Source organism: Glycine soja, chromosome 7 (genome assembly GCF_004193775.1).
Source record: "Glycine soja cultivar W05 chromosome 7, ASM419377v2, whole genome shotgun sequence".
In the NCBI taxonomy this organism is placed as follows: domain Eukaryota; kingdom Viridiplantae; phylum Streptophyta; class Magnoliopsida; order Fabales; family Fabaceae; genus Glycine; species Glycine soja.
The window spans coordinates 21,694,926-21,703,767 of record NC_041008.1 but is presented as its reverse complement, the minus strand read 5'-3'; positions in this window follow the sequence as shown (position 1 = coordinate 21,703,767).

Below are 8,842 nucleotides of genomic sequence, written 5' to 3'. Positions count from 1 at the left end.
ATAGACTCGGATGAATGCATGATTTGATAAAAGAACATATTTTGGAAACATTGGGTTGACTTAAAATAGGGAAAATGAATCCTGAGCCCTAGTGTCACATGACCATAAAAACTTGTTGCTTGAGTGTCCACATGGGTGCATGCATGACCAGTTTTGCATAAAATTTCCTAATCATCATTGTTGCATGTGTATCATGGAAATAATGTAGGACATCCCCTTTATCCCCGAACCGCTGGCCAAACCCTGACATATATCGTGACCAGCCATTCTACAAGCCTTGAGCCAAAATCCCAACTTATCATAAACCTTGACCTAAGGTGAGAATGTCAATCCTTGCCCTCGGAAGAAAACACAAAGAGAAGGAAAATTCCGAATCCAAGAAAGGGAGAAGACAAAAAAAAAAAGAAGAAAGAAAATTCCCAATCAAAGAGTGGGAGAAAGCAAAAAAAGAGAAAAGAAAAATTCTCGATCAAGGATCGGAAGAAAACAGAAGAAACATGCAGAAAGGTCTTTAGACCAGACAATATCTGAACAATACAGAATTGTCACCAAATAAACTAAAAAAAAACAAGAAAAAGGAAACCACGACCTAAAGTGGTCCTCTCCCTTTGATTGCCAACCAAAATCCTGTGCGCTAGCGACTTTCTCGCCCCGCACTAAACAAAAACAGAAAAAGGAGGAGGCAAAAACACTCAAAGCCAAAATTCCCCACCTAAAAACCATTTCCGAAAAAAGTCCTATTGATCCATGATCACGCATGTAATCTTTGATTTGATAGGAAATGATTTGCAAAATCAAGTCATGACATATCTATGGTTCGAAATTAGGATAAAACACTTACATGTGTGAGATTGATACACTTTGAGTGATTTTCTTCTATTTTTGTTGAACCCAGTGCTTCCTCTAAATGGTCATTTAGAAACGAAATGCTAACATCCAAAATCTCATTTACGGTTATGATAAAATTTCATCAGCATACTCTCCTTCCCCGATAGACACATTGTTTTTCATCCAAAAAGCATATGTTGCTCTGATTAGTTAGAAGTTTTGTCTCTTTACTAAAGCATGTTCGCATTTTGGTGAAGAAAACACCGAGACTATTTTTAGTCTCACAGTTAGCAAGAACTACGTAGGTCTGAGTTCCTCATCACAAATTAAGGATACGTAGGAGCAAAAGCCCTGCTTTTGTCGACCACCCCACCTTTTGTTACCATGACCCAAGAGTCTGGGGGCATGCGGAGCCACATGACCGTGGGATCCCCAAATTCGTATGTTCCATCATTTATCATTTGTATGCTATCTTTTGTTTAACTGAGGGACTAACGTTTGTTTTGTTTTGACTGACTTTTGTTTTGTACATACATATCATTTGAGTTGTTACGTCAGTACTTGTTTCGTTGTTATCAATAGTGTTTGTATAAATTCCAGAATCGCGTAGAATTTTTTTCATTTAGGAACGTCGTCCAAAATAAAAATAAAATGAACCAAAATCATGATAAAAAAGGAGGGAAGTGTAGTGAATAAAATGTCTGCGTATATAAAGAAAAAGGAAAATGTGCATAGAAGGGTTTTTATAAAAAATACGTGTAGAGGGATTCTTGTGTGTGTGAATGAGTATATATAAAGAAACTTTTGTATGAACCATAAGTGTGCGTTGGAGAAAAAAGAAAAAGATCTTTGAATGTAAATAGGGTTTGACCGTGTGACGTGGAGAGAGAGAGTTCCAATGCATATACAGAAAGAGTTTGTTATGTACAAGAGTGTAGATATACAAAGAAAATTTCTTCATAGAGGACCATAGGTGTATAATTTTGTGAATATATAAAAATGAAACAAAAAGGAAAAAAAAAGAAAAACCGCGAAGGTCGACATGTTATAGTTAAGAAGTATAAATCATTCGTAAAGAGCAAACGTATCTTCTGGAAACAAGGGACTGATGCTAAGAGTTTATTTTCCGGAATAAACCGAGATAAGAATGGATGAATTCATTGAACTGATGGGAGAACATAATTTGGAAACATTGGGTCTGTTTGTGTAAATTCCCAACCGTAGTATCACAATGCCATAAACGGGATGTTTGAGTGCCCACCTGGCTGTAGCCATGACTAATTTTGCACGTTGTTTTCAAATCATCATTGTCACGCGTGCCTTATGGAATAATATGGAAGTTCGGCCCGAAATCGACACCTTGACACCCAAATTTGTTTCGCCCCAGATATCAAGATTGGGTTCCCACGATAAAAGACCCCATTGAAACACAACCTTAGACTTTTTGAACCTTGGCCTATAAAAAAGAATCCTCATTCCTTCCCCGAAGCAAAGGACAGCGGAATCTCCTCAAGGGAGAGCGAATAGAATGCTAAAACCCAATTTCCCAAACAAAGGGATGGGGAAGGAGAAGTGAAAAGAAAGAAAAGGAAGAAATGGAAAGAAAGAAAAAGAAAAAGATGAAAATAAAGAAAAGAACAAAAGCAAGGAAAGAAGGATTCCCGATCAAAGATCGAAAGGAAGTAAAAAGGGAAAATAGGCAATTCTCGATCAATGAAAGAAAGAGAACGGAAGATCTTTAGACCAGATAAATTTTCAGCAAGGTAAGGGACTGTCGGCAAAGGAAAACCCATTTTTAGTGTCTCTTCCCTTCAGATTGCCATTCAAGGTCGTTCTTGACTGGCGATATCCCACCCCACCTGAACAAAGAGGAAAAGACCGAAACACCTAGCTTCCTCTCCAAAAACACTACCCTCGAGAAAATCCTATTGGTCCGTGATCGTACGTTTGATCTTTGATTCGATAGGAAGTCGTGTGAAAAATAAAGTCATGGTGCAGTTATGGTTTGGGAATAGGATAAAACACTTGCCTGTGTGAGTTTTATACACTATGAGTGATTTATTTTCAGCTTAGCCCGATGTTTCCCCTGCATGTTCATTTAAAAGCTAAAAGTTGACATCCTGCCCTTCATTCTCGGTTACAAGGAAGATTACCCTTGGCACAAGTATATTGTTTCTCTAAGATATGGTGCTCTTGCGAATGATTTATTTTTCTTTGCAAAAAGCATGTTTTCCTTTTAGGTGGAAAAACCAGGTGGAACGGTCCTACCAACCACTTTTATTCGGAGCCCCATGAATGTCATTGCCTAGCGCTGTTCATGTGTTCTCCACCTTCGAGTCTGGAGCCCCGCGAATGTCATTGCCTAGCGCTGTTCGCCAATTCTCCATTCTCCACTTTTTTCGGAGCCCCATGAATGTCATTGCCTAGCGCTGTTCATGTGTCCTCCACCTTCGAGTCTGGAGCCCCACGAATGTCATTGCCTAGCGTTGTTCGCCAATTCTCCATTCTCCACTTTTTTCGGAGCCCAATGAATGTCATTGCCTAGCGCTGTTCATGCATCCTCCACCTTCGAGTCTGGAGCCCCACGAATGTCATTGCCTAGCGCTGTTCGCCAATTGTCCATTCTCCACTTTTTTTGGAGCCCCATGAATGTCATTGCCTAGCGCTGTTCATGCATCCTCCACCTTCGAGTCTGGAGCCCCGCGAATGTCATTGCCTAGCGCTGTTCGCCAATTCTCCATTCTCCACTTTTTTTTTGGAGCCCCATGAATGTCATTGCCTAGCGCTATTCATGTGTTCTCCACCTTCGAGTCTGGAGCCCCGCGAATATCATTGCCTAGCGCTGTTCGCCGATTCTCCATTCTCCACTTTTATTCGGAGACCCATGAATGTCATTGCCTAGCGCTGTTCATGTGTCCTCCACCTTCGAGTTTGGAGCTATGCTTCATGATTGCCTAAGTGTGGACCCTCAAGTGCAACCCTCCATTCTCCACTTTTATTCGGAGACCCATGAATGTCATTGCCTAGCGCTGTTCATGTGTCCTCCACCTTCGAGTTTGGAGCTATGCTTCATGATTGCCTAAGTGTGGACCCTCAAGTGCAACCCTCCATTCTCCACTTTTTTCGGAGCCCCATGAATGTCATTGCCTAGCGCTGTTCATGTGTCCTCCACCTTCAAGTTTGGAGCTATGCTTCATGATTGCCTAAGTGTGGACCCTCAAGTGCAATCCTCCATTGTCCACTTTTTTCGGAGCCCCATGAATGTCATTGCCTAGCGCTATTCATGCACCCTCCCCCCAAAGAGTTTGGAGCTATGCTTCATGATTGCCTATGTGTGGACCCTCTAGTGCAATCCTCCATTCTCCCTTTTTTTTTCGGAGCCCCATGAATGTCATTGCCTAGCGCTGCTCATGTGTCCTCCACCTTCGAGTTTGGAGCTATGCTTCATGATTGCCTAAGTGTGGCCCTCTAGTGCAATCCTCCATTCTCCACTTTTTTCAGAGCCCATGAATGTCATTGCCTAGCGTTGTTCATGTGTCCTCCACCTTCGAGTTTGGAGCTATGCTTCATGATTGCCTAAGTGTGGACCCTCTAGTGCAATCCTCCATTCTCCACTTTTTTCGGAGCCCCATGAATGTCATTGCCTAGCGCTATTCATGTGTCCTCCACCTTCGAGTCTGGAGCCCCGCGAATGTCATTGCCTAGCGCTGTTCGCCAATTCTCCATTCTCCACTTTTATTCGGAGCCCCATGAATGTCATTGCCTAGCGCTGTTCATGTGTCCTCTACCTTCGAGTTTGGAGCTATGCTTTATGATTGCCTAAGTGTGGACCCTCTAGTGCAATCCTCCATTCTCCACTTTTTTCGGAGCCCCATGAATGTCATTGCCTAGCGCTGTTCATGTGTCCTCCACCTTCGAGTTTGGAGCCCCGCGAATGTCATTGCCTAGTGCTGTTCGCCAATTCTCCATTCTCCACTTTTATTCGGAGCCCCATGAATGTCATTGCCTAGCGCTGTTCATGTGTCCTCCACCTTCGAGTTTGGAGCTATGCTTCATGATTGCCTAAGTGTGGACCCTCTAGTGCAATCCTCCATTCTCCACTTTTTTTGGAGCCCATGAATGTCATTGCCTAGCGTTGTTCATGTGTCCTCTACCTTCGAGTCTGGAGCCCCGCGAATGTCATTGCCTAGCACTGTTCGCCAATTCTCCATTCTCCACTTTTATTCGGAGCCCCATGAATGTCATTGCCTAGCGTTGTTCATGTGTCCTCCGTCATCAAGCGCGGAGCCTCTGGTGACTGGGAAATATGTTTTTCTGTTATTTTCCGGATCGGTTCCTTCGCCAAATATGTGTATATGTATATTATATTTGTTGTTCTTGTTGTTGTTTGTATTTTGTTTTGTGTTGTACAGCAAAAAAAGAAGGAGTAGAGACGAGAATCGTCATCACGGAGAGGGCAGGACAGACGAAATCAGTGTCTTATCTTTGCTTTCCTCTTACCTCCGATTAGAGGTAAGTAAAGAGGGGCAACTGTCATACCCTAATTTCGTCCGGGGATTATTATTTGATGATATACAACCTTTGATTGGCCACTTCGAGATACTTGGCACCCTTTGTTGCATAATATGTGAAGTCCCGGGACGTGCCGAAAATCAAAAGGAAGCAGGCTTATGCGATTCGTGAAAATTCCGTAATGTGACGGAAATCGAAAGGAGGTGTTTTTTCGCAATCCTTGAGTTTTCGTAACTTCTTCGAAAGCTAAAAAAGAGTAAATACATAATTCGTAAGGATTCATAACCTGGTGGAAGGAAAATAAGTATCGTTACAAAATTCGTAAAGTTTCGTAACGTTACGGAAAAAGAATCACAAAAAAAAGATAAACGGGGGGTGAACTTATCAAGATAGGGGTGTCAATAGCAATTCAAATCTAGGCCCTTCCGGAACATTTTGGAAGTTGGGTTGCTTAAGGAGGAAGCAATTGGGCGGCAAGCTCCTCCACGTTTTTGAAAAATGGTTTCCGGGGCTTCCGCGACTTCCGTAATACTTCCGTAAAATTTCCGAAAACCTTGGGTAAGTATATTCCACTTAACATTGGTGAAAGGGAAGAGAAAAAGATGAAAATCAAGTTCGAAAACACTTCCGTAAGGCTTCCTTAACTTTTCCGTAAAATACGAAAAGGGGGGTGAACTTAGTAATTCGGGTGCGCTTAGAAATCTTCTTCATTAAGTCTCTGGGCGACAAGCACCTCCCTTTTTTCTATAAATAGGGGAGGGGGGAGCTGTTTCAAAATGTTCAAGACCCCTTTGGCTATGCATTTCGGCTATTTTGGGCAAAAAACACGTTTTCGTGAAGAAAAATCGAGTCGAAGTGCTTCCGTAACGCTTCCGTAAGCGATTATGTGGAAATTCTTCATCGTTCTTCACCGTTCTTCATCCGTTCTTCGTTCGTTCTTCATTCTTCAACGGGTAAGTTTTCGAATTCGAGACTTTCAATTCATTTCTTGTTTTGTGTACTTTCACTTTAATTTCGTTTACTTTCAGTTTTCTTTTCTTCCATTTTTAACGTGCTTTAACCGTTTATTTAAGCCGTTTTCTCGCCTAATAAATGATAAAATGAATTTCAACCGATCATTTGTGTTGTAATCTCATTTAATCACTGTTAAAACAAAATCTAACCGATCGTTCACGTTGTAACCACGGTTAAACCAAAAAGAGGTAAAATAATAATATAATAATCAAAAAATATCTTTTAGTAAAATAAACCAAAAAAAATCAATCGGACGTTTTCTCTTTGGGATTTCTCATTCTTAATTGAATTGACTAATAACTAAAGTGAAACTAAGGCTAAAATCAATTCGCCAAGTCAAGCTCGTCCACAAAAAAATCACTAAAAAGGGATTTGGAAGTTTATCATTTCAGTTTCTTACCAAGTAAAATGGATCATTTTTAAGGTCCAACGCCTTAAAATGATCACCTTTCAAGTAAAAAGAATCACTTGATTCACGCATAAAAAGAACTACGTAGGTCTGATTTCCTCTTCGATGGAGGGTACGTAGGAGCAAGAGCCCCGCTTTTGTCGACCTCAAAAAATAAAAAGAACTAAAAGTTAAGATAACACAATTTCCACAATTCTGAAAAATAGGTTGTTGTCCTTTGAGACAAACGTAAGAGGTGCTAATACCTTCCTCAAACGTAAATACAACTCCCGAACTTAGAATTTTCATTTCGACCGGTTTCCTTCGGTTTTTCTAACGTTTCCCACAAATAAACGTTGGTGGCGACTTCGCGCATCTTTCCTCCTTTGGAAAGCGCACCCGTGACCCTCGCCTTCGCTCGCCCGCAAAAGGGCACGTTGCGACAATGTGTAATAGATTTTGAATTTGAGGACAGAATAGGCCTCCTAAAGAAGAAAGAGTAATTAGATAGAAATGGACTTAATTCTCATTAATTGATAAAATGCATTTACAAGAATATATATAACCATTTGTCCATGCTGTCTATACATAATAGATCCTTCCTATTAGAATTCTAATCAATTCTTTCTAGAACCAACTCAATAATATATCTACTTGTAAGACACATAGTCAGTCCATTTCTATGGTGCTACCACATTCCTTTTGGGCCTGCTAGATTCTACCACATAATCATTCCATTTCTACTTGTATGACTCTTATAGACATGTACCTGTGGCTCTTTTCTAGATTGGCTTCTAGTCCATAATAGTCATTACCTCGAGTGGCCCATTCTTTTTTTTACTGCAAAATCCATGTGGTATTGAACTTCATATTTTTTTGTAGCTGATATATAGAGAAAATCTTAGTGGTTTGTGAAATAGAAAGGATAACATATTAACATGGGAGCAGTTTTGGAATTTTTAAAATTGTAGTGTTTACTTTTTAACTTACACATGTTGTTTTACCAATTCTGTGGAGAAAAGAATGAAATGGATATTTGGAAGGCTAAAGAGCAAGAGATTGCCTTCAATTAAAGCTCCCCTACCCTCAAAAGGAACAACACTAAGTGAGGCAGAGCAACAACAGAGCAAGATGCTTTAATAGTGAGCATTGCCTCACCAGTAGTTGTTGAAGCTGTTGTTATTGTTGCTCATCGCCTCACTGGGAAACGCAAGGAAAACTCAGAAGACTCTCAACATGTTAAAACTAGCAATGGTGCTCTAACTGTTAGTAATATAACTGAGTAGGCCAATCTATTTTCTTTATCTTGTTGTATAAGTTGTATTTGGTTTGGAGAAACTAGTGTCTATTATCTTTTTTCTCTGCAGGATTGAAGAATTGTAGTAGGTTATCAGTAGCTATTAATAAAAGCAGGCTTTAGTTTCTCAGTTCTAATGGCCAATTTTTAGGTATCTTGAGAGATCAAGTTGACATTCAAGTTATGTGTTGGTACGAGTATTTTAGTGAATATATGCTACTGCAGTCTGGCTTGTGCTCTCTATTAGCCTGTTGGTATAAATCAAACAGTTCTACAACTATACAAGTAATGCTTACAAAAACAATTTCAAAGACATTTAAGCCATCCATTCTACAACTACGCAAGCAAAAGCAAAAGATAGGACCACATACATAAAATGTAACGTAAGGTTGCCCTTTTTCTAGGGCCACTATAAAAAAAATCACAAAATTCTGCCTAAAAATAAAATAGTGGCCGAGACTTAAGTGGGTCGTGCACTAGAGACAAACATGTTGATCCCAAGTTGATCACGTTAAGGAATACAAGGCCACTGTCCATACATTTTGACATGTGTTGGCTATAGGATTACATTCACAATTTCCTCTAAATCTTAATTTGGACTGGTTCTAAAGTTTGTGACAGCCTCATAAACAAAATCAGACCTCATCATAGTTTTGCTAACACAAGTTTAGTCATTCTCATAAGCTTTAATTTTCATCCTTTCTTTCCCTCTCTTTTCATTGGTGTGCACTTTCACTTGTGGAGCTAGCTGCACCAACAGTAGTGGAAATTACCTTGTTCTTGAGATGTCTGGTGTTCTTTGT